Genomic DNA, 27,405 nt, shown 5'->3' on the forward strand with positions numbered 1-27,405 from the left:
CTGCTTTGTGAACTAAGTATTATTAGCCCCATTTTCCAGATGGGGAAACTGACAGTGTAACGAAGTTCACACTGCAAGTCAACAGCAAAGCTAAGACTAGAATTCAGGCCTTCCTAGCATGTGCTCAGTGAAATGTCTGCCTTCAAAAGGATGGTGAAGACCAACATCCCAAACTTGACCTTCTTTAGCAGTTATAATTTAATTGGGTTCTGAATGAAGGATTTAGACACAGCCTACTTCTCCCTTACAGAGACAATAAAAAGCACAGCTTGCATAAGCCACAAAACACATCCTGGCTCTGCAGCAGCAGTCAACAAACTCACTTCCCCAGGGCTATGCAAAAAGCAATCAATGCTGGCTCACTTTGGGCAATTTTGCTCTGTTAGTGAGTCTCAAATCCTGTTCTGTGCACCACTGATGGTTATCAGAGAGCTGATTGGTCTCTAAATGGAAAGAGACGTTATTAGCCTGGACAGGGCTAAATTAAGGGGGGGGGAGGAAATCAGTGATGGGATTCTTCCCAAGCTCGGGCCATGACCCAAACTCCTCTCACTGACAATGCCCCTCATCACAGGCTGTGCAGAGCTTTATAATATGATTGCCTGTGCTGTGATGAGCAGTAAACTATAGTCATCTGTGTGGAGATTAAGTCATCCTGATTGGGCTTTCGAGTTAATACTCAACTGAGATTAAATGGGGCACGTCACATCTCACATAAGGGCCAGGAAAGGAAGAGGGCAGTGGCAGCACAGCAAGCTCATACGCTGCCTCTGCCTCTGGAGAGATCCATTTTGTGCTTCGGAATCTAAGCTTTTGTTAAAGAAAAAAACAAAAACCAGATTGAGTTTCCTTTTACAAGGAAAAAACATGCATGAAAATGTATAGTTCAGGCAATCTTTCTTTACCAATAAGCTATAATGGACTCCTCATGTGGAATCCAGGCTGCCGGCATCCACACCACAGACAGACTCCAAATTCTTTCAAGTTTGGTTAAAAAAACAGACAACCTATTGAACAGTAAGAAAACGATGAGGATAAGACAGGAGAGAGTATTAGGCAGGGACATGTACAGAGTAGTCCAAAGCAGTAGTTCTCAAACCAGGGGTATTCATGCCCCTGGGAGGTACGCAGAGATCTTCCGGGGGTATATCAACTCAGCTAGATATTTGCCTAGTTTTACAACAGGCTACATAAAAAGCACTAGCGAAGTCAGTTCAAACTAAACTTTCATACAATGACTTGTTTATCCTGCTCTATATACCATACCCTAAAATGTAAGTACAATATTTATATTCCAATTGATTTATTTTATAATTATATGGTAAAAATGAGAAAGTAAGCAATTTTTCAGCAATAGTGTGCTGTGACACCTTTGTATTTTTATTTCTGGTTGTGTAAGCGAGTAGCTTTTAAGTGAGGTGTAACATGGGGGCATGCAAGACAAATCAGACTCCTGAAAGGGGTACAGTAGTCTGGAAAGATTGAAAGCCAGGGGTCTAAAAAGAGTAGGCTCAGGGGAGGACAGAAATCAGAGTCTGCCAATATTTGCAAGATAACATTATAAGAAGAAAGGGAATTACTTCCCAGTCTTGTCATATGATAGGGTGTGGTGGGATAGTCAAACTAAAGCAAGGTAAAGTTTTGCTTAAATATAGAAAATAGTCTTCAAATAGTAAAACCAATGGGCACTGGAAAAGACTGCCAAGAGAGGAGGTTGTGGCACCATCACCACAGATGTTCACAAGGGACAGTAAAAGAGGATGTTAGTGGGTACAATGAAATCATTCATTTTGCCAGTCTGCTAACTTCAAACTGGCTGACCCAGGTGTTTTGGTCCTGCTGACTAAAAATTCACATAACCCAAACTTTCTAAATCTGTCACAGCTAATCAGGGGAGATAAGCAGAGGTTGGAGGAGGCAAGGAGAAGGGAAGGCTCTTTTCCTTAGGCTGCAATGTCCTCAGACCTAGTGGGCTCCCTTGCATGGGCAGTCCTGGATGGCTGGTAGATCCATGTATGTCAGGTTTCTTAGGTGGCAATCCACATTCACCACTTTTCAGGTATGCAAGAAAGCACACTAAAGAGCATGCTATTTGCTGGAGTGTTTGGGCAGCAAACACCAGGGAGGGAGTATTATTTGTTAAATACACAGAGAGTGACAGCCTAGGTAAGCTCAACATGTAAAATAATGTATTTGAGGGGAAATTTTAAATAGATCTAGATTCAAATAATTTTTCCTTCGATGGTGCCAGAAGTGGTAGGACAGGAATACTGGCTGATTATGGCATGGGATGGTTGTGCACGTCTCCATCAAATGATTTCTTTTATATATCTTTCCAAAGCACTTTCAAGGCAAATGGCATTCTAACGAGCTCAAGCTACCTTGCTGCCTCTTTCTCTGCCCCAACAGCTCCACTGGAAGAGTCTTGCCCACATAGTTAGGGCATGGCGCCATCAGTGGGAGCAGCAAAAAGAGGAAGGGCTGTTCTCTGAGATAAAACAACTGGCACAGAAACGCTACTGATATTCCTGCAGTGTTGGAGAACTGTATCCTCATCTGTCCCTGCACAAGCAGGAGTTTTTTTTAAAAGTATGTTGACATCATGAACCTTGCCAGGTACCAGTCCATGTTCACGTCTATTTAGTGCCCTACCAAAATTCACAGTCCATTTTGAATAATTTCACAGTCATAGGATTTTAAAAGTCATAAATTTCCTGATTTCAGCCATTTAAATCTGAAATTTCAGGGTGTTGTAACTGTAGGGGTCCTGACCCAAAAAAGAATTGTGGGGTGGTCACAAGGTTATTGTGAGGGGGTTGCCGTACTGCTACTCTTACTTCTGCGCTGCTGGTGGTGGTGGCGGCTGCCTTCAGAGCTGGGCACCCAGCCAACAGCTGCCACTCTCTGGCCGCCCAGCTCTAAAGGCAGCGCAGAAGTAAAGGTAGCAATACCACGATCCTCCCTAAAATAACCTTGTGATGCCTCCCCCTCCCCCTTTTGGGTCAGGACCCCCCAACTTGAGAAATGCTGATCTCGCCTGTGAAATCTGTATTGTAGAGGGTAAAAGTACACAAAAGACCAGATTTCACAGCAGGAGACCAGATTTCATGGTCTGTGACATGTTTTTCATGGCTGTGAATGTTGTAGGGCCCTACTTATGGTGACAGCACTTTCTGGCCTATTTAGAGGGAGTAAAGAATTGTGATGTCTCCTAGCAATAGCCCCAGCACTCTTGAGGAACCTCAGCAGAATGCAGAGCTCTCCGTTATTTCAGGGACACAGGTAACTTTGATCCCATGAGTCAGCAGCAATCACTGGAGCTGTGCACAGCAGTGAAGCTGAGCATCCCCTGCTAGGATCTTCCCCACACAAGAAAGCTGTCAGGAGGAGCAGTCTGTATTCATGGCCACTTTCCAGAGTGCCATGGCAATGCTCTCATCCACAGAGACAGCAGCTCTCCAAGGGCTTGTTTTCTGCTGCAAGCCAGCTGCCAGCTCCACACACCAAAAACAAAATGTAGGTGTGGGCCTCTGCAAGTGTCTCAGCCAGACCCTGCCACTCCCGATAGCCACAATGTTGTTCCACCAGCTGAGCCTGGCATGGCCCACAGTCTGCTTTATTTGCAGTTCAGTTCTGCAGTACAGATGGAGAGAAACCTCTGCATTTGCCTCTGCTTCTTTTTCAGGATCTCTGGGAACTGTTACCATTTCCGCCCTGCCCTGCTTCCAGGCTGTCAAGCTGCAAACTTTATAAGCTGGAGGATGTGGCAATCTGGCATGCCAGGAAAGTCACTGTGATACATAAATGGCAACTGTGTCTGAGGACTATGGAATCTGTGTAAGAACTCCTACACTCCCAGGCAGAAAGGGAATGGGATCTGGGAAAAAATAAAATAAAGATACCCATAGACCTTGGTGAAGACAGCTGCTGAGAACATCCCACGATGCATTCATAAAAACTGGTTAGGCAGTGTGGCAGATGCAGATGCAAGAACACAGCTGCTATGTCAGAAATACTTCCGCAAGGACACAAATCAAACTCTCTTTCTTGAAGCCAGTCAGTTTAACTATGCCACTAACAAGCTACAAAATCACAGTTGTAGATGTCATATGGCAGGATCTTTATTCTACTGCTGGAGATTGGGGAGGGAAATAATACTGAAGTAATCCACCAATATTCCTGAAAAAAAAAAATCAGTTACTTTAACCCTTGACTGCAGCAAACCACCTGAGAGGGTCTGGTTACTTCATTTTCACCAGATGGGATGTTGGGTTAGTATCTTTAGCTTGGAAAGATAAGTTTTTAGTTTCAAGTGCATTGCTTAAAGAAACCAACTGAAATAGGAATGTAAATTCACACAAAATAAGCACTGTCTACTTTAACATTCCCACTGATGCCTCATTATTTTCATCAGTTGATATCTTCTCATCGTAAATTCCAGGGGGAAGCAGACAATAGAAAACAAATAACTTAGAGGCAAACTCCCCTCTGATGTGCATGTCCATTAACAGCCTAGAAGCTATCTATTTTTGTTATTACACAGGCAGTGCAGAGTTGTTCTTCACTGAAGAATAGCCTCATTTGTTAGAGATCCTGCACTAGGATGCCTTGAATATCAATGGGACTTTGTTTACATGTTCAGCAGCCACACAACGCTGCAGCCTCTGAGCTAGAATTGCAATGTGCTCTTGTGCTGCTGCAGCTGTGACACAAACAGGTGCCTTTAATATCTATTTTATATGTATTGCTCCCAGTCTGATTTTATTCAGCAAGGGCAAGCCGGCAGGACAGAGGACTGGAATGGAAAAGAGTCAGCTCTTCATAGCAAAGGCAAATAATTCCTTTTACAGAGAACGGTGACCGTGTAATCTTGTTTCCAGACTTACTGCAACAGCCATTTTGTCAGTGCTGACTAGCAAACCTCTGGGACTTTAATTGGTTGAGGGTAGGAAATCTCTGAAGAAAAACAACCTTGCCCTCACCCATTCTGAAACATATCATCAGACTGATTTTCCTACTAGCCAAGAAAGTCCTAATGAAATTTCACTGACAGCATGTTCAATCTGAGATGCACACAAACTGTGTAATCCAAGCCAAACATTTAATTCCTAGAGTTAAATTAATGAACAAAGGGTGGTAGGAGAGCTGTGGCCTGTTTAGACCCTCTCTCTGTGGGGTGGTGACTTTGTTTCAGGAGCAAGGCCATTCCAAGATATTGTGCTATGAGCCAAGATGGTTTTGATCCTAAGTCACTCAAGCTTCAAAATCGGGTGCCTGTAAATTCCCTTGGTAAGATCCTTAATCACATGCAACGTGTTACCTTGTTCTGCCAGCAGATGTCAGATGGCAATTGAGAAAATTTTGTTGCAGTTGTCTTAACTCAAAAGATGCTATTACTAGGGATAGATAGCAGATCAATATTAACAAACGCCATCTCTATGGAAGCAAAGCCTGAACTACCAACTCTATATGCTGCATATTGCACAACTTATCACAGCACAAATATCTGACATGCTCTGTTGCATGCACCCTCAAAGAAGCAACAGATTTTATTAAAATTCATATTTGAAACTATGCAGAAAAAACTAGCATGCTTTTCTGAAGCTGTATGCAGTGTCACTGTAGACATGCCAGTCCCAGGATATTAGAAAGACAAGGTGGATGAGGTGATAACTTCTGTTGGCGAAAGAGACATGCTTACAAACCAAACAGTTACACAATCTGTTTCAACTTGCCTTTAGCTGTGAAGAAGAGTTCTATGTGACTTGAAAGCTTGTCTCCCTCTCATCAACAGAAGTTGGTCCAATAAAAGATATGACCTCACCCACCTTGTCTTTCTGAAGCTGGATATTTAGAAGAAAAATCCCATGTTAATACAACATCTTAAAAGGCACACTGCTCAGAAATGTCCAAGTTCAACCCTGCCTTGTGCAGATCCATCACTGACTATCACTACATATGCCATTAACTTATACCCCTTAATTATAATTTTTGCGGACAGCAAACACAACATCTTTCTCTTTCCAAATCCCATGCTAATGATGGACGAAGTGATGGGACAAATGACTGTTTACCCACCCAACTATTTCTCTCCTGTTCAGTTTAAGAGATAACAAAGTACTATAGAATGGTTTGTGATTATATTATACAGACAGGAAATACATGACAGCAAAGAATATAAGGTTACTTCATTTTCACCAGATGGTCCATCTAGCCCCATACCCTGTTTTCTGACAGTGGTCACTGCCACATGCTTCAGAGGGAATGAACAGATCAGGGCAAGTATCAAGTGATCTGTCCCGTCATACAGTCCCAGCTTCTGGCAGTCAGAGGTTTAGGGACACCCAAAGCATGGGGGTTGTGTCCCTGACAATCTTGGCTAAAGCCACTGATGAGCCTATCTTCCATCAATTTATCTAATTCTTTTTTGAACCCAGTTACACTTTTGGCCTTTACAACATCCCCTGGCAACAACTTCCACAAATTGACTGTGTGTTGTGTGAAGGACTTCCTTAGTTTGCTTTAAACTGGCTGCCTATTAAAGGTATTTTCTTCACAGTTTGAAATGCAACATTACTCCCAAGTGGCGAGGCCACGATTGGGTTATGTAGGTCAACCTCAGCCAAATGCCAATACATTTTTTATGCAACAACATGCCACCATGTGTTTTATGTGTGCCACATACATTGAAAAACAAATATTTTAGGAATGTTTTAGAGATCTTAAAAAAAAAAAGCATTACTGGGAATTATTTTTATCCTTCCCCATGATTTCTACTGTACAGAGTGCAGTGGATGCTAGGAAACTCTCTCAGAATGACCTAAATAGCTTTTCTTCAAATGAAAATGTAATGACCTTAAAGTCAGATATTTCAGGTTCTGACAAAAGTAAGAGGTAAGTGCACTAGGTCACACTGGGAAGCTGGGAATCTCCCTTTTCCAACAGTATAATGGTCATTTAGTACATTTCTAACATACAGGAAGCGTCCTGATAACATACTTCTAAGTTGTTACATAACTGTATCTAGAGAACCTGTCATAGGCTGAGGACTGAACCTTGCCCATCATTGGCCTTGGGTATTGGCATTTGGAAGTCAAGGAGAAGAAACATTTATCTGGGAGGTTGATACAAAAAAATGGCTGCTGTTTGAAGCTCTGCAGGGCGTTCAAATGAGCCTTGGAGAGGTATATTAGCAGGCAAAAGGCAGGTTACATGGTCAGTGATCTGTGACCAATTATCACAAATATAAGTTCCACATGGTGTGCGATTTTATGTGCATATACAAATGCACGCACACACTTTTTATGGTTTATTAGAATTTACAAGTTGTACTAGAAATATCAATTGTCAACGTGCACGCTTCAGCACAGACAGTGCAAAATTCCTCATACCACTGTACCAGCATCTGATGGAAGAGAAATATGGGTTGGAAATATAGCTGATGTCCTGGAAAGCCCAATTGTGAGTCAGAAGTTGGAACAATGGATATCAGTAATTCAACCGAACGGAACAAACTTTTCTACCCCGAGCATGTGTGTTGAATACAAGAGATCAGCAGTTATGTGAGTAACAGACCTGGGTGCCAACTACAGTTAAAGTAGAACTACAGTTTTCATCCTAACCCCTCTCTGAAGCAATGACGACAGGAGATGTGATGCTTCGGGGTGCTGCCTGCAATACAGACCACAAAAGCATTTACAGAAGAACCTTGATTTTATGAACAGCAATCTTGTTACTGACCAGTTAGTCAAGCCATTTTTCCCCATTGAGGACCCATACAACGAAAGTGATGCTGAAGAATAAGTTGACATCCCTTCACATTCTGATGTCCTCAGTGCACTGGAAATTGCTTTGAATGGTTTGAAGGACTAGAAGAAAGCCATGCCATTCTCCATACAATGCATAAATTGAAGTATCTGTTGCAATTTTGAGATGTTCAATTTTATGAACTTTTTTTATTTTAAACAGCTCCTCACTCCCCAATTAGTTAGTAAAACAGGGATTCTGTGTGGTAATCAATGCTTCAGAAGCACTATTGGATGAGCAAGACACTATGTACGGAACGTTACATAAAGTACACAGCACAGTACAGTGAAGTATATTGAAAGACTCCAGAATCAAAGGATTCCATAAATGAGACAGGCACATCTTTTTTAATATTCCCCTAAAAAAAACAAAAACCACAGCCAAAACCACAGGTAATTTCTGCAAAATGAAGTTCTCCAGGAAGTGATGTACCTGACCGTTATGTGTTATGAATAGTGCAACAAATTTAGAGTAGAATAGTACAATAATATGCCAGGTACATTTTCACTACAGTACAATATTGAGCAACATTTGTCCTCAAATTTCATAGTTAGACTTTGGCCCTTCTGGGATACTCTTCCAGATATGTAGCAGATGCTAGTATTGTGGTTTCATTATTTGATGCCCATTTCTTCCTACGGCCATTGTCTTGTGCCAGTCAGGTTGTCCCCTCTATTAATAACATTTGCAAAATCCTCTCTGAACTCTATCTAGTTCCTTGTTTTAGTACAAGACAGTGACTTTCTCTGGGAGAGCTATGAACAGTGTGCTGCCAGTAGTTACAAGTTACACACAGCTCCTTCTGAGCAAGCAAGTTTATTCTTAAGGTTAAACCATTGCAGAATAAACATAAAAACAATAAAAGTTCCTATACACAGGCTAAAAGCTTACCAGAGGTCATCCACCATCTTACTGGGCCTTGGTAGGCCAAAGACTTGACCTTCCAACCCTTCCACAAGGATTGGGGCCCTCCTTTGGGTAAGAGGTCCTGTCTGTTTGCTGGATTGGAAGGTGGCACTGAGTCAGTTTAAAAACACAGCTTTTATAAACCAAAAGCCCTTTCTTTGTTTTCCTAGACTTTGGAGACCCAGTTTGAACCAGAATGTGAAAACCTCCCTGTAGGTGTTTACAAGGTGAGTGATTCACCTTCAAAACCCCCCACTAGTTTTAGTTCCCGGAGGAGCTGTGGTAACCCTCCCCCAATGGACTAGAACACACACACACACACACCATCCCTAGCCCACAGTGATACATAAATAGGCTTGGAAGAATTTGATTTTTATTTGTAAATATCAGTAAATGTTAATTTCAGCATACACAGAAACCAATGAAAAAATATTCCCATTAATAATAATCTAAATTTACAGATGGGAAAAGAAAGAAAAATGCTGCCCTAGAACTTAACAGAGTTTGATTTAAAGATATTTGCTTTGTTTATTTTGACATTTGATGTTGACAGCTTGTGTTTTAATGGTTATAAATCATTAAACTGACTAGATTTCATGGTGGCCTTGGGGCCCTTCATTCTGCTGATGAAGCTGCTGTCAGGTGGCTCAGCAAGGACTGCAAATGGTAAAAGAAGAAGAATGGTGATAAAGCTTTAATTTTTTGAATCTCAATGTCTACTGTCATTAAATAATTGTCTGACCCCCCTCAGAATTTCCCACAACCAGGAAAATTTTAAATGGACAAAAAATGGGGGGAAAAGTTTCTTAAAAATAAATAGATACAACCAGTGAAACTATAAAAGACAAAATAAAATTCTGCCAAGCCTATACATAAACTTAATACAATATGTTCCCCACAGAGACACAACACGCAGTTGCAATATCTGTCACAACGAAAATATTGAAGTAATTTAAAAAAAAACCTCACACACCTCACCTCTACTTGCATGTGGCTACTTAAGTATTCCATCTCCCAGACAGAAGCAAAGAGTTATATTCTGCCACCCAGCTAATTATAGAACTGGTTTCATTATCATGACCCTGCTGAAGGGCCTGCGTGAAGAGAGACAGTTCTACCACAAATTCACCAACGGGATTCTAAAAATGACAAGCTTTCATCTGCTTAAATTTCATAATCACTACTTAATTACTGAAGGCTGTGCAGGAAATAAATCAGACTGACAACCTCTCTCTCTCTTCAGCTATACATCACACATATCCAAAAACAGCAGCCGATTTCTACTTCTAGTCCCAGGTCTTAGTAATTGAACTTCTCTGTCAGTGGATATTGACAAACAAGACTGCAGGTTTTTCATGAAGCACCGAGTTAGTACATCTGGCTGTAACAGTACTTGTCTATCCTTGAAATGAACCTGTTTGAAGTGCATTTGCCAGAGAAAGCACGTCCACAGCTGTTGAAGTTGGCAGGGCACTTCTGTGAAGCCCTTGCTGTAAAGGGCAGCAGTTGTACATGATTTTACATAAGACAGCTGGCACCTAGTTTAGTTGTTGAATTTCAAGGTCTCAAACCCTTTACGTGTGTTATTTTGGGGGTGAGGAAAAAGCAGGTTATAAATATATTATTCCTCTCTATTTGCCATTGCTGATATTCGACCAAAATGCAGGATTGATTACAATCATGAGAGTACAGTGAAATTATTACCTACTCAAACTGTTATCTCTAATCTGAAGGAAGTAAGGACTTCCCACAGACAGAGTACTGGTCTACAGTGAGTCAAGATCATTGAAAGAAGCAGTAATACCAATTTCCACCTCTTAAAATATGTTTATTGGCATTTTATCCTTCCCAGAGACTTTCCTTCTCATGATTAGCAGTGATTTATGGAGATGTTCTGATAACGGTTCACTTTTGGAAATATTCCAGCCCACTAGCCTGAACTGTGAAATGATTTACTACAAAGTGTGGTGTGTAGCTAGTGAGTTCCTATCCATTAACAGTTCCTTATGTTTCCCCAGTACAGTCTTAGCAAGGTTTTAGTCTTATTTGACACAGCACACAGGGTGTGTAGAAATGGGAGGGCAGTTTTCCAGTCCAGGTATATCAGGACCATATCATAAAACTAATACTGGGGCAGGACTGCTCCACCAATATTTCTAATGGTTACGTGATCAATACTACCTTAGGATGATAGAGAGCTTAGATGGTTGGAGGTAGAGACTAAACTCAAACCAAATCTAGGCAGTGCTAAGTCAATTTCAGAAGGCCATAAGGGAGGGAAATGGGAGGAAAAAAGAGGAAAAAAAAATATAGCTCTGTATGAAGTACCCAGTCACATCATGGACTCAGCTACTTTCCAATCGACTTTCCATTTAATGCAAGCCACATGTCTACCTAGCATTAGGGACGGCAATGGCACCTAAAGCCAATGTGATCAAAATCACTGTAACTACTTGTGTACTGTAAGTATCACGGTCATTAAGAGTAAAAACCCAGCCATCCCCTATGCCACACTTCTCATTACAGTCTTCACTGCAGAGGTCTAACCATTGCATCACTGCAGACATCTACTGCTGTTACAAGTAACACCTAAGATTAGATCATCTATTTTTCAGGGATTATTTTTACTTTGTGCATTGGACAGCACCGTGCATACACTCAGGTTCCCTCTTTCCCCTTCTGCTGCATCAAAGATCCGTAGCATAGAGAGCAAAGGAAGATTTATTTTAAAATAATGGGAAAGTTCTATTCTAAAAAGCACAAACATTGGCAAAGGACAGAGGCAGATGAAGCACCCAAAACCACTCTGAACTCACTCTGGAAATGAACTAGCTTTCAAGTAGATAGTGCCCCCCTTAACACAGGTCCATTTCTAACAGGGCCTTTGGATATCAGACATTTCCAAATTCCATTGTCTCACCCTTCAGAGTTTGGAGGGTGAGGGAGGGGGTCAGCTGGCACTCAATATCTAAACTACTTAAAATTTCAAACCAAGACAACGGGCCATATTTAGATTTAGTTTCTTCCAGTTATTGGCATCTTTAGGTTTATGAATGACTGACTTCTCTGGATGAGGGTTGCCTGGAAGTAAGATTTCCAGACACGTAGGCTCTCTACATGAGCACTCTGTGGGAAATCTTTCACTGTTATATGTCCACCATAGTAATAACAGTAGAAATGCCAGTATTAACTTGGCACAGTATCATCTAGATCAGATCCAAGCAGAGTGAGAGGACATAGTGTTAAAAAAAATAAATCTCTAGCACCCTGTGTACAAAAGTGCTCCTACCACTGCTACTACTAGTACAGCTGCACAGATGATAATGCAACCATGGGAGAATTACCGCAAAATACTAGTGTAGACAAGACTGTAGACACTGAGTAGGACTAGATTAGACAGTTTGGAGGAAACAGGCTCTCAAAAGGTAAACACTTAAAAAGATTAACTAATCTTATAGTTTGTTACATGCATCAAGTTTGAGAGCACTCAACTATAGCAAACTAAATTTTAAAGATATAGCTTCAACATTAGGCAATACGATTGCATACAACAATTAATACCTTTGTAACACCAACCACTGTTTGCCTGTAAATTAAATCAACAGATTCTGTTGCCATTTAGTTTTTTGGTCAGTTAATGTGCTGAGTGGGAAGCACCATTTTACTAGGACTCTGAGACTTACCAGAGATGGAAGTATGTAGTGCGGCTACCAGCCCTTTAGACAAAATTTCAGTTGTCGTTATTATACTAATAATGCACCAGTTTAATTTTCTGTTTCAGTTAAACCCAGAGAAGCAAATTCCGATATGGACAGCTGTAGAGTTAAATTCTGAGAAGCCACACACTATTTTGGTCAGACCCCATTGCTTTTTGAAAGGAACAGAATCCTTTACAGATTTTGAAGGCGCATATTATAGAGTCAGCTACTAAAATATACAACATTGGGGTAAACTTTGATTCTTAAGTCTCTTTTCAATTGGACTGTTATTTTACAGAAACCTCCCTCACAGAACGAAGCAGAGGTACAACCAAGGCAGTCGTAAGAATATGCAGTCCTTAATTTATGCCTTTGTTACATATTGGCAGGATTCGTGCAATTTATTAGAACATTTAATTGCTTAAAATACAACTTTTCCAGAAATGAGCAGCTACAGCACTAACTCACTTCAGATCAATAGTTCAGGTCACCGGGGGAAATCTTTACATCAGTCACATGAGATTTCAGCTGAATTTAAAAATTCTCCTAATATATGAGGTGGTGGATGTGTCCCTGCCTTAACTAGAGGCATAACCTTCCAACATGCTCCAGGGTCCTTACTGAGCTTTACACAAAAGGGATATCTGCACATTTTTTTTATAGTCAAACTAGGCCCATACCTCTGAAACTGTTTCCCTAACACAACTGAGGACACTGACACTGGGGAGTAGGGCATGTTATGTTCTTACTGAAACATTAAACCTGCCTGGCTTATTATGAGTAGGAGTGGTGTATGTTTCAGGATATATTTTAGTTTTAGCTCAGCACTTCACCGATGTGAATGCACTATAATGGTTGTATATAAAAAACGTGAAAGAAAGATAGATTCAAAATTCAGAATTAAGGCTGAAACTCCCAACTCTACACTGCGATGACACACCCATGACCCGTGCCAGCAGACTCAGGCTCATAGGGCTCAGGCTATAAAACTGCAGTGCAGATGTCCGGGCTTGGGCTGGAGCACGGGCTCTAGGATCTCACAATGGGGGAGGGTCCCAAAGCCTAGGCTCCAGTTCAAATCTGAACATCTACACTGCAATTTTATTGCCCCGCAGCACAAGCCCCACAAGCTCAAGTCAGTTGACATGGGCCAGCTGCTGGTATTTCACTGTAATGTAGACATCCCCAGAGTGTGAAATAGATCATTTAGCAAAAGCAGTTAAGTGGCCCATTAACACCCGGCAGGTATAAGACCAAAAAAAAAAAAAGGTGGGGGGGAGGTTAATTGTTTACAGACTGTTGCAATAAGACCTAAATCCAGTATCTTTGTGAAGACCATCATTTTTAGTGTCTAGCAAAGTTATGAATTTAAACTCCCAGGCTCATCTTTTGAAGGAGTTGTGCAGGTTTCCTTTGAGGATGAGGACTGATAGGTCAGGTACAGAATGACCGTTTTGTAAAAAGTGTTCACTCACAGGTGATGTGGTTTTTTTATATTTTATCATCTTTCTGTGAGTTCATTTGAGAGCGTAATGTTGTTATTGAGGCTTCTAGTGCACTGGATGAGGTCCACCATATGTTGTGATTGACAGGTGTAGAACCCATGGATCCTGAAAGAGTTTTTTGCGGGGGAGGAAGGGCACTGACTATTGCAGCAGTGGCGATATGTCTGCAGGTTTTGCATCTGTTGTTCTGGCAGGATCTGGTGCTACTGAATAAATGGGACCTGGTCTGTGGGAAGTTAGCTTCTGATGATGAGCTTGGCGAGAGTGGGAAGCGTGGTGCTTGAAAGCTAGAAGAGGGGGTTTGGGAAAGATTTCTTTCAGAATGTGGTCCCCATTGAGTATAAGATGTAATTGTTTAACAATACCCTATATGGGTTCCAGTGTGGGGTGGTGGGTGACAACTAAGGGTGTGCGTCGGAGCAGGTTTTTTCCTGTGTTGAAGCAGGTTTCCTCAAGGTATTTGGATGATCTGTTCCATGAGGTAATTTACTTCTCTGCTAGACTGTTCTTGTTTGATGAAGGCAGTATTAAGTGTGTTAAGGTGTGTATCCCCAATTGTCTCCTCAGAGCATATTCTGTGCTGAGGACCTGGCTGTAGATAAGATTTCTTGGTGGTTTGGGTTAATTAATATGGTTAATTAGCTTTCTGCGTAGTTCAGACTTTATCAGTTACTTCCTCACAATCATAAATAGTACTTCTACTTAGCATTTACAGGATCCTTTATATGCTGTGTTCAAAGAATCATATGAACTGATTTACCAGTGAAATGCCCTTGTGAATATGGTGGTGTTATCTCCAATTTAAAAATAGGTGCCTGAATCATAATTGACAGTAAAGATAATGGAAGCAGGTGTTTATGGAGGAAGCAATCCACTAGAGCAATGCTGTACTAACACCTGTTTCAAATGTGAACTGTATAATAGGAAAATTTATCTGTGCTTACCTGAAACTTTCCTTTGAGTAATAACATCCACAGATCTGTTACAATCAGCTTAGGGGCAGAACCAGGCCCAAGAGCCACTGGTAGCAGGGGAATGCCCTGCCTCCTGAAGTTTCCTCTAATTAATGCAGCTTCCATAGCCAGGAAAATTCCACTGTACTTTCCTAAATGACATATTGCATTAACCATACTTTGAAAAAAAAGCACAAAAATTTCTCCTACTACAGGGCATGGGGATAATTTCTCCATCAATTTCCATCTCTATTCTGGATGATTCACTTGTTTCCAGGATAGGCCAGACCTGTGGACCTTATTACTTAAAGAAAGAAAATTTTCAAGTAAGCATAGATGAATTTTCCTATTACTTATTAAGTTAAGGTCCACAGAGCCAATAAAATGGGATTCTCGGAGCAGTGTGCTACTCCAGGCAATCCTTTCAACATGGATATACACAATTAGCTAAATTATACATCCTCTGTCTTCCCCTGGGCACTGAGGTATGGAGAAAGCTTCTGCCAAATGTGGCACTAGCTAAAGCCTGGATGTCCTATACATAAAACTTGGTGAATTTGTGTGTTGCTTTACTGAATTTATGTATGGACATGTGGCTTCGCAGATCTCATTGCAGGAGACAAGACTTCTCTGCCATGAGACTGTCAGTGCTCCTAAGGACTGGATTTTGATGCTAGTCAGAAGAAAGGATATTTCTTCAATTTACTTTGGGAATGAGAACTATGACAGCGGCAAGGACCACTTGTCTGAATTAAAAAAATAAAATACCAGAAATCACCTGACAAAGCTGCCAAATTCATATAGTCATCTGATGGGCTGATATAGTGAGGTTTATTTTAATAGATCAGAAGAATGATGACACCGGCCACAGAGGTTCAATCTGGATAGTGTTGCAATGACCAGAATGATGTTCCAAGGCTGTGGTCCATGATCTTGTGGAGCTCAAATCAGGACTGCTGCCCTAAGGAGGTATTTAATGTTGGGCTTTATACAAAACGTCCTTTCCTGAACATGCTGAGAACATTAGAGACTTGACCTTTAGCTGGAACACTTCCATATGTTATCAAGCCATGTTTCACTTGTTTAATATGATAGTTAAGCTATGGACTTTGCCCCAGTTAGCAAAATAAGTACTATTTGTTGACTTCTTTCTAGGGTCCACGAGAGCAATAATCACTTCATGCAAGTATCCATTTTGAACCTGTCTGATTCTGCCTGGAGAAATGGCTTTGCAATAGCAGACCCCTCATCTGTAAGAGAGACATCAGAAGCTTTGACGCTAGATTAATCAGATCTGAGAATCTTAATCTTTTCAGCCAGAAATGCATGAATAGTATCACTGCCATGCTATCCTTTAAATCATCTGTATGATTCTGAGGACCAGTGGGAAGGCATACAAAGAGATTGCCCAGCTTTGAGAGAGAGATCTTCCATCAATTTGCATTCCAGGTCCTGACATACAGATGGGTCACCAGGGACTTTATTGCTCTTTCCAGGTGCAAAGAGGTCAAATCACCAGGCTATCAAATTGTCTTACAATGAGTGAGGTTATTTATGGATCCATTCTGTGTAATCCAACTACTGTCATGTAAGCCTTGATACTGATCTTCCCCTTGGTGGGCAGTGCATATAGAGATAGGAAACTCTGCTCTGCCCAGGACAGGAGATGTTGATTGTCTCTCTGAGGAAGGACTGATCATGTTTTTCGTAATTTATTTATGAAAATCTCATCAGACACATTGACCATCATGACTAATACAAGACTGGAAGGAGCAGTGCACCAAGACTTCAAAAAAAATCATTGTGTTCTAGCCAATGGATGCTGTGATCTCTTTCCTTCTCGTACCTATTCCCTGGATTGAATTGGGACCCCTGTGAGCCATCTCTATTATCCCCAGCTGGCATCTGACATAAGGACTACTCTGCTTAGCCCAATAATGGGTGGATCTCTTTGAAAAAATCTGATTCTCTGCCTTCACCAGCTGAGGAGGCAAAGAATAGACAATGGGACTTTGGACCTCTGCCAACAGATGTGATAGAGTGAGATATGGAGAGGACTACAGGAGTTACTGGATAGGACTCATTCATCAAAACACATCTGTACATGAGATCACCATTTCCAAAAAAGCTCCAAGAAGAACTTGATTTTTATTTCTGTGACATCATTTTTTTATAGCTACTTCATCTTCTGTTAACATTCTTCTGAGATGAGACCTTGTATCTGATAGTATTCATCCTCAGGTCAAATTTATGGTGGAGTTCCCTCACACCATGTGTCTGTGTTTATCATGAGCCTACCTACCCCACAACCATATCACTATTCGTGCTTGTTTCAACTTTCTCCATACAGAGCCTTGATCAGTAAAACTGTCCAGGAAGAGAGAAAAAGTGAATTTCTTTCTCCCTAAAAATCAATATTTAATATTACTACAGCCCTGTAAGAGATCCTGGGTGGCCTAGCCATTTCAAATGGTGATGACTGAAAATGCAAAAAATAAAAATAAAAATAAAGTTGCCATTCATATGCATAATGGGCAAATTGTCATCTGTAATACAGTAAAATGGGAAAGAGAAGATATGCCTCCTTTAGGAATTTATTCAGATGTTTCAAGTGGAGTCATACTCTGTTCGCTCTTTTCTGAGGCTAGAAATAGGACGGGGAGCAGGTAGTATTTCTCCAGTCTGAAGTAAAAGATGGACAATTTCATTCCTGTCCTATCAACAGGAGCAGCCTTAGCAGTTTTGCCAGTCAGGGTGCAAAACGTTTTCAGTGTTCCAACCCCCTGCACCACACAGTTGAGCAACCAATAAATAAATAATTTTTAAAAAGGGGCCAGCCAATCAGATCGTGGAGAGGAAAAAAAAAAGTGCCACAGCAGCACGGTGTCCCCTGGAAGTTGGAACCACGGGCAACCACCCGGCTAGCCCAGCCCTAAAACCAGCCCTGCCTGGCATTCCATTGGTTGCTTGAGATTGGGACAAGGCCATCCTATGATGCCTGCACAGTTCATAGGGTACTCCTCCTGCACAATGCCCAGTAATTTCATCTTGACCAAAGCTGTAGGTAGCTATTTGTTCCCAAACTGAAAGAACCTAGAACCAGCCAGCAATCTAACTCCAGACAGGGCTATTTGGGAGTCTTGCATATGACTCTGAGGCCACAGAGAACAGCTACTGACCTAATGCCTCAGCACCATGCACTTGTTCTGCCTACCATGTGCAAAGTTGTATTTTCTTCTACTGTACATCAGGGCCAATCCCAACTTGCCATATGACCTGTATTCCTTTCTATAATGTCAGGCAAGAGCCAGGTTGGCAAACCCATTTTCCCAATGACTCCACAGATTCTCAGCTTTCCATAAAGTTTCACATTGAATCATTAAGATAGCTGGGAAATGATCTGCTTGACTGATGTCAAGGACCAAAGCCCTATATAAATGCATGAACCAGCTTAGTATCCTACTACCTTATTCTATTTGTTTGTTTGCTTGTTTGTAGGGAGAAGCCCTTAGGCTATGGGACTTTAGGTTGAGAGGGACCACACTTGCAGCAGTGGCCACCCATGTTAGCACTCCTTGCGACAGTGTGCAGAAGCACTTAGAGGGTCAGATGAGGAGGGAGGTATTTATTTTATTTTTGGTGGGTCAGATGCCACCTGCATTTTCCCTAAAAGAGGGAGAACTAAGGTGATGTCTGCCTGGACTGGGCTGGGTATGAAGGGGAGGAGTAAAAACCTCTTCCTTCTCCCCCCCTCCTCCCGCATCCTCCCACACTGTTTGAATTGACTCCTTTACTATCAGGGAAGATACACCTCACTGACCATCGGTAGCGATACCAGTTTGAATTTGGACTGATGCACATTGAGGAACCCTCTGGCCCTACAAAATGGATGCCTAGGGAACTAGAAAGAAGTAAGTGGTGGGCCCAGAGACCCCTTATTATAAATAAATAAAGATATCCTATCTCCTAGAACTGGAAGGGACCTTGAAAGGTCATCAAGTCCAGGCCCCTGCCTTCACCAGCAGGACCAAATACTGATTTTGCCTCAGATCCTTAAATGGCCCCCTCAAGGACTGAACTCACAACCTGTTTGACTGTCCTCTTACATCAGAAATGCTGCCTCTCTCATCGCTCCATGGACAGCTGTGGGGGGAATGAAGGAAGTGGTGATGGAGGCCAGCCATGGCAACCTACAACAAACTGGGACCAATAGCCTCTACATTTGGGCCTGATAACCCACAGCGGCAGCTAGAACAACAGCCCAACAATCTCCCAAATCTTTAGGTGTGGCAAGAAATCCTCATCCTTCTACTGTACCTTCACAGGGATGTACAGCTACATAGCTTGACTAGGGCAGTTACAGGACTCCTAGGGTATGGAAATTGCTTGCCCCTGTCTTTTCTTAGCCCAGCTCTCTAAATCAGGGGCGGGCAAACTTTTTGGCCTCAGGGCCGCATCCAGTTTCTAAAATTGTATGGAGGGCCGGTTAGGGGAGACTGTGCCTCCCCAAACCACCAGGCATGGCCTCCCCCCACCATCTCCCCCCCTCCCGCACCAGACTCCTGCCTCATCCAACCACCCCTTCTCCCTGACTGCCCACGGAACCCCTGCCCCTGACTGACCCCCACTGCCCCATCCAACCCCTCTCTCTTTTCTGACTGCCCCCCGGGACCCCTGCACCCATTCAAGCTCCCCATTCCCCGTCCTCTGACTGCCCCGACCCCTATACACACCACTACCCCCTGGGACTCCCCCCCAAACTCCCCTGCCCTCTATCCAACCCCATCTGCTCCCAGCCCCCTTACCACGCTGCCTGGGACACTGGTGGCTGGCAGTGCTACAGCCATGCCACCCGGCTGGAGCCAGCCATGCCACCACGCAGCACAGAGCACCGGGCCAGGCCACAGTTCTGCAGCTGCGCTGCCCTGCCGCCCAGAACACTGCACCAATGGTGGGGCAAGCTGAGGCTGTGGGGGGAGGGGGAACAGCAGGGGAGGGGTCGGGGGCCAGCCTCCCGGGGCAGGAGTTCAGGGGCCAGGCTGGAGGGTCCTGCGGACTGGATGTGGCCCGTGGACCGTAGTTTGCTCACCTCTGCTCTAAATGCTTCAGAAGGGACATGGAACACAGCGGACAAACTCCCCAAAAATGCAATGCAGCCTAGGGACACAGCAGGGAATTAGACAGACACATTCTGAGCTAAACTGATAGATAACACGTGAAATAAAATTTGGAACTTTCCCCAGAAAAGCTCTTCAAGCAGGCAGGTCTGGTTGAGCCACCAGCCACTGTAGAGGCATATAAAAAACTGGAGGGAACTTCATGGGGAGAGGACATTCCCCTGCTTCCAGTGACTGACAGATCTGGTTCTGTCCCCAAGCTGCAAGCAGGCTGAAATACCTACTACAATGGATTTGGTATGATGAAGAATTAGTATTTTTCTAACGTATAAAAATCCCACGTTGTGTAAAACTAAAATGGTACTACACCTATATCCCGATATAATGCAACCCGATATAACAAGAATTTGGATATTATGCGGTAAAGCAGTGCTTCGAGGGGGGCAGAGCTGTGCACGCCAGTGGATCAAAGCAAGTTCGATATAATGTGGTTTCACCTATAATGCGGTAAGATTTTTTGGCTCCTGAGAACAGCGTTATATCGAGGTAGAGGTATATTATCACATAAAAAGTATTTTTATTTTTGCAGAAAAAGGCTTTAGACTACATGCAGATAACCCTTGTGCATAAAATTACAGAAGATGAAGCAGCTCAAATCAAGTAGGGGTCAGTAGTACAGGAAACGCTGCACAGAGGATGCAGCTATAGTGGCAAGAAAACAGGACCCATAATTCACTGCCAGGACCCACTAGGGCAGCTCCACTGGTGGAAGATGTATTGCAGACAGGGCTCAATCACTTTGTCCCCCATTTATCTAAACACTAGACCATGCTGTCACTGGTCCAGTCAAGCACCCTCTCTTAGCCACTCATCTGACTGTGGTGAGGGGACCCAGCTCTGGATCTGCAGGTGTTTTAAGCCTCCTACTCTGCATGGAGTCCTGGCACTGCCCCTGGTGGGGCCCCTCGGCCCATTCTCAGAGTACACAGACTCTCTGTCCAGCACCCCTTCCTGAGAGCTTAGACAACATGGTCCCTCTGCCCAGTCCCCAAGGCCACTTCTGACTCATTTGACTCCCTCTGTAGCTTAAACTCGCCCACTCCCAGAACTCTATCCATAGAGGCCATGTTAGGTACAGCATATAATACAGCGACACTTTGCATAAAATTTTAAACACAACATTGCACTTCACTTAAGCATTAGAAATGCAGAGAGTACAGATCATATAGAAAACAGGCATCCCGAATGCAATGGCTCTCTCTCTAACTCACCTTTCCCTTAGGGGACTGTCTGAGTGCAGGTAGTCAGGGGGAACCCAGCCTCACCAAGCCTCTGCAGCAGCTTCCCTCATCTTGAGATGGTGACAATGATTAAAGAGCATGAACAGAACAGATCCTGCCCTTTTATAACCTTTCAGCCCCCTCTGTCAGGTGACTTCTATATCCGCCTCCCCATTGTGATTCCAGGGACCTGTATCAGGTGACTTCATTGCCAGGCGATCCCTTCCCCTGACAAACCAGTTCTCCTGGGTGGGAGCCCGAAGGGTGTCTAGGGTGTTTGTATTAGAAAAGAGGACCATCTTGAGCTAGGAACCCTCTATTATCAGCCCTCCTTAGAATTTCAGTCCAACATGGAGATAAAAGCACAACGGAGAAGACAACATTCAAAAGGAAATTTACATCTTGGTAAAGAAACGAACACAGCTCATAATCTAACACAGAATTCATAAATTGTATAGACAGATTCCCCCAAATCACCACAAATGCTATCTACACCATGCATCCATAAACCAACTATTTGAAACAAACAATCACAGAGCTTCAAATAAATTAAAACAGGATTTTTCAAACCCATTTTATAAGTAGCTAATCCCCACTTGTTCCATCTCTGTACCCTTAATCCCATCCTGTTGTTTAGGATTCTCCTTCTATACACACTGCTGTTCAGCAGTCCTGCATCAGTCGACATATGTTGAGTCATGGTTTAAAAAACTATCTGGTGTCAAAGACCCACACACACATCTAGGTACAATGGCATTTTTATTACATTTCAAGGGCAGTTTCATTTTATATCTTAGCTTCTTGACTTCTACATCATACAGTATACCTTTAGACACAAGAGAAATAGGAGGTCAGTCAGTTACTATCAAGGGGTTGTGAATGCAACATGACTACATCTAAAGTAGCTCTTTCCACTAAGGAGTGAAAACAGCATTGACCAACTCCGTCACTGGAGTATTTTTCTGCTGTTATCACAGGACATTTGCAAAGGTGCCACAATACACACATGGGGTAAGGGATGCATCTGGGAATGGATTTTGCAGAATTTCCAATGTGCAGTTGCGTCTAATGCATTTATTTTGGTCTGGGAAAAACAAGGTTCGGTTCTGTTTTTCATAAGTCATGTTAACTAATTCCATCTGAACCATCACCACTTAGGTCTTAGTGTCGATGCAGTTTAACAACTTTAAACCTGGGTTAACTGACAGATGGGGAGACATTGAGCACAGAAATCTACACTTTTCTCCATTTTCACATTCACTTTGTAGTTCACTTTTAACAGAAACTGGTAAAACTTGTGACAAAGTGACATTACAGAAAATACATTTCTTGTGAATGTGCACACTGAAATTTGAATTTTCTTATTTGTGTGAGGCATTTTAGTTGATTTCTCTGGTGGTCTCTCGCCACCCACTTTGGAAATGGAGGCTGGGCTAACAGTATCAGAGTACCTGCTAGGACTGAGGTTGTATGAGATTATTGCAGTTACTTGGTTTTCATGGGTGGGAGTCTAAGGGGTTATGTACACAGAAAGTTAGTGAACAGGAAGAAGTACACATCTATTCGATAATGTAGCTCAGATAAAGCTTCGTGTAAAACGGGTTTGCGCAACTGCATAAATGGCAGGGAGAGCCAGGGGAAGGGGAAAGAAGAGCAGAAGGAAATCATGCCAGGTCGAGGACAGCAGCAAAGACAAAGAGCTATCACCAGCACACTCACTCCTTTTCTCTCAGTGACAGGTATGTGTATGGGTACGAGTGTTGGGGAAAGGAAATTGGATCTGGTAAGTTTCACTATCAGTAATGTTGTGATGGGAGGGGTGCAGCAATTTAAGCCACTTCAAGGCTGAGTAAACCTGGGGGCAGGAGCGGTGCCAGAGTTTCTGGCGCCCTAGGCAGAATTTGGGGGGCAGCATTTTGTGTGCTCCCCACGGGGCATGTGGGAGCTTCCGGTTCCGCTCCCATTGCGCAGCCGAAGAAGGACCCTCCGCCGAAATGCTGCAGGCGACAGCGGCAGTCATTGAGCTGCTCAATTGCCTGCCGCTGTTTTCCGCGGCACGTTGGCAGAAGGTCCTTCTTCAGCAGCGCAACAGAAGCGGAACTGGAAGCTTCCATGGGGAACGCACAAAATGCCGCCCCCTGAATCCTGGCGCCCTAGACAGCTGCCTAGGGTCGCTTAATGGAAGCGCCGGCCCTGGCTGGGGGAAGTTTTTCAACTGAAGCTTTTTTCAGCAAAAAAAATAAAAATCCAGAGTTGGCAACACTGATAACATTTCACAAATTCATGTCAGTTTTGCCAAACTGTGCCCACTAAGACCCTCCCACTCCCCCCCCAAAAAAAATTAAAAAAATCAAAATGCTTCATTTAGACATTTTCCAAATGAAACATTTCAAATGTCAGGTTCAAAATTACTTTTTATTAAAAAAACAATAAAAAATGTTTTAAAATGTTCAGAACTTATATGAAAAATTTAGTTTGACCTGAAATTAATTCTTTTTCCAGTTTCAAGTTGCTGAACATTTAAATCAAATTCATTTTTAGTTTAACCCAAAACAATTCCCTCCCCCATCCCCCGATTTTTTGGAATTACAAGCAAACCAAAAATTCTGTCATTTGTACAGCTCTACTACAGAGGGCCTTTGGAGTTTCACAGGAGAGGAGACCTGTTAGCTGGAGGAATGAGGGACAACCGGCAAGTATTATATACACATACCGATGTATACAAAAATACATTTATCGTTGTGAATTGAAAGTGGAATTACCTTGTCCCTGCTGGAATTCAATCCCATCTATCGATATTTATAAGCTACCCCAGGCAGGTGGTGATTTCTGTTCTTAGCTCACAAAGATACTTCAGAAAGGATTTCTTGTTCCACCTTTGGAATGTGCCAGTGGACTGGTATTTTCACAAGATTTCTCTGGCAGAGAATAACTTTGCACATCTTCCCCTGCCTCTCGTACTTCAAAGAAAATCTGCGCCTGACTTTCCATGCACAGCACCTTATGTAGTCAATTAAACCAATGCAAAGTGAGGGTAAGATGCTACTAAATCAGATCGGTACCATTTTACAACCGCTTTCCATTGATGTAAGTGACTGAATAAGGTGGAGGGGAACAGAATCAGGCCTGGATTCTTTTCTTTCCCTTCCCTCCCTGCCCCCCCCCGCCCCCAAGCAAATTGCTAAGTATTTAGTAGTTTGCTCAAAAGATATTGCCTGGCCTTCCTGCACCTGTCAGTACCGCCTCAATACACAGGGCTTTCGGGTATCATTCCAGGACGTTCTGTATCGGTTTCAAAAGGCCATATGTTCCAGGAGTGACGTTCCAGCACCAGCAATGTTGTGTCAGCATTCAGGAAAGTGAAACTATCAACCACCACAAAATACACATGGGGGACTGCTGCATTTAAAGCAAATGCGGGGAATCCCATTTTACAATTTCAGCACCCTTTGATTATCAATACAAAATGCAAAAGAAGCAGGAGTCGAACAGGAAGGTGTTGAACAATCTGAAGGCAAACTTAATCAATACCCTGGAAATTTCTCTCTCTCTCTCTGAAGTTCACCACTGTCCTGTGAGTGCAGGGTAAGTGAGGTCATGAAGGTATAAATGATGTTGGCTGCCTTTGCATTATCTACACCAGTGACCCCATTGTTACCACCTCCCTCGTGGGGAGGATAGCTCAGTAGTTTGAGCATTGGTCTGCTAAACCCAGGTTGTGAGTTCAGTCCCTGAGGGGGCCATTTGGGGAACTAGAGTAAAGATCTGTCTGCGGATTGGTCCTGCTTTAAGCAGGGGGTTGGACTAGATGACGTCCTGAGGTCCCTTCCAACCCTGACAGTCTATGATTAAGGTACAATCTGATAGGTAATGTTAAGGGAAAAAGTCTAATATAGACAAAGCTATCACAGGAAGACATTAAAGGACCAACAACACCAAGTCCCAAATGTAGAGTCTTCCAGATAAAGATCCTGGCTTAGGAACTGCTCTTTCAGCTTAGTACAACAGTATCTAGAAACAACACTTCCAAAAAGACCATATTTTCCAAAATAACTGAAACAGCTATTTCTTTATTTTAAGTAACTACATTAGGCCCCATATCCCCACAATAAACTTCACTTAGGAGGATCCCTGTGCCTGCACAGTAAGAGCCATCACAATAGTAAGAATTATCGTACGGATCCTGTCAATTTTTATCATGCAGATTTCTCATTTCTAATTGTATTTCATATCCAATACAGTTGTTAGTTTTTAAATCACATCTGCAGTTGTTCACACCCAAACGTACATGCTACAGCAACAGCTGTATTACAGACAGACAGGCCTGGGAGTTCACTGCAGCAAACCAGCCGCAGCACTGATAAAAGATCTTGTAAGGAGTGCAGTCTGGCTCTAGCTTTTCCACAGTAACTCAGCCACCTGATCGGAATACAAATGAAGATGATCATTCTCAAACCAGCACAATGGCTCACTCTCGTCAGTCCCCTTTGTAGTCATCTAGTCTGTTCACAGCATAGAGACAGTGCATTCATTGTTGTAGATATCAGAACACACTGATCACAAACTCAATGAGAGGGAGGCCCACAGAAAAACAGCAGACCTTGCAGACTGACGGTTTCTTGCCTAGAGCAGTAGATATAGATATTACACATGTGCATAAAATAGAATATCACTGACTTCCTGCTCAAAAAAGCATTTCTTCGTGCTCTAATCACCACTCTCAGCTACAATGTCATTCTAGAATTGTCTGAGATTGCTTTCATTCTCTTCAACTTCTGCACTGTAAGAGAGTCATCCATAGTCATGAGGTGTACAAAAATATTCAGTAGTTTGACAAAAGCAATGACCCTAACAGAGTTCATTTTTTCCTGTTTAAAAACAATAAAATCTATTGCAAGTACTGATTTAGTAGGCCTGCTACTAGGAAATTATCCTGATTTGACTATTTACAAAGCAGGACATTTTGGAGAAATAGAGTTAAGCGGGGACGAATTTTGTTGTTTATTGTTTCAGTTCTGGGGTGAGGAAATGTAATTGTTTTTGCAAAATGTTTGCATTTGTAATTTCTCTTTAAACGCATGTTATAAATTGAAAAAAACAATAGGCAGATCTAAAACTACCCATATGAGCACAAAAACTGTTAAAGCAAAAGACCAGCAAAACTTCTTAAGAAATATAAAGAGTATGGTTCTCATATCCCATAGCTCTGATTCCTTGTACATAGACTTCAATAGAAGCTGGCTCTGACTTGCCTCAAGAACTTTGAATTTTTGATTGTTTGTAAAAATTAATTCCCACCTATCTCATTCTGTGAGCACAATATCTACCAGTTTTGCTTTTAAGTTTAATAAAGCAATTCAGCTCATACAAAGTATCTATTTGAACGGTGAATATTTGATTCTTGTTTTGCATGCAGTAGGACTATGTGCCCAAGAGTGCACCGTGAAGCATGACAAATCTGAGACTGGAGGCACCAGAGAAAAGCAGAAATGGTAGAAACCCTTGAGATACCATTTCTGAAGCAGAAAATAAAAAAGCTGCCCGTGGAGTATCTACAGGAGAAGAATGGCTTGCCAGGATACAAGGAGAATCCAGACAATTCATATGCAGATGAATATATTGGGATAACCAGACTGTGTGCAGGAGTTATTTTCTATGAAGAAAATAATAGGCTGCACATGCACAAAAAACTTTTCTTAAGTCTAATTTTCTCCAGACTCTGCATTCATATAGACTTTACTGAGGAAGGTATTCCTGAGTAAGTTTGATATTTAAATAAAAACAATAGAGCATAAAAAAATCTCTGGGAAAAGTGGGCTTTTTCTGGGTTGAAATTACTTAAAAGTAAAAAGCTGAACAGTTTTACTTGACTTTCCAAGCAAAATAAATAACCATTAACTCTGGCTTTAGAGCAATCCTTGGAAACAAGTCTTCCCAGGACAGTTACTTTAAGAAAGTTAAACGCCACTGGAAAAAAAACTTAGAAAAATATTTTTGGACACTATCAAAATGTGTCTTCCTGTTCTACATCTAAAACACTATTTTTTTTTTGGTAAAAGCTGCTGCTGAAATAAAGTTGTAAACTTATCAATAAATATATGTAAGTAAACATCAACAGAAAAAAGGCACCTTTTTGGTTA

General features: G+C 42.3%; 1 protein-coding gene and 1 long non-coding RNA gene across 5 annotated transcripts in view; one reads left to right on the top strand and one right to left on the bottom strand.

Moving 5' to 3' along the window:
* The window catches only part of TSPAN7 (tetraspanin 7), a 177,699-nt gene that overhangs the window by 106,294 nt on the left and 44,000 nt on the right, over positions 1-27,405 (bottom strand). The window lies entirely within an intron of this gene.
* Positions 31-27,273, top strand: LOC127043055 (uncharacterized). 4 transcript variants are annotated; one of them, XR_007772119.1, is made up of 4 exons: positions 31-3,282; positions 3,686-4,271; positions 15,712-15,837; positions 16,024-17,399. It is a non-coding gene; the product is annotated as an uncharacterized LOC127043055 (long non-coding RNA). The 4 variants fall into 4 exon arrangements; XR_007772118.1 differs by lacking the exon at positions 16,024-17,399 and adding an exon at positions 26,682-27,273 and having other exon boundaries at positions 31-4,271; XR_007772120.1 differs by lacking the exon at positions 16,024-17,399 and adding an exon at positions 26,685-27,273 and having other exon boundaries at positions 31-4,271.

The sequence above is a fragment of the Gopherus flavomarginatus genome, chromosome 1, assembly GCF_025201925.1.
Source record: "Gopherus flavomarginatus isolate rGopFla2 chromosome 1, rGopFla2.mat.asm, whole genome shotgun sequence".
In the NCBI taxonomy this organism is placed as follows: Eukaryota; Metazoa; Chordata; order Testudines; family Testudinidae; genus Gopherus; species Gopherus flavomarginatus.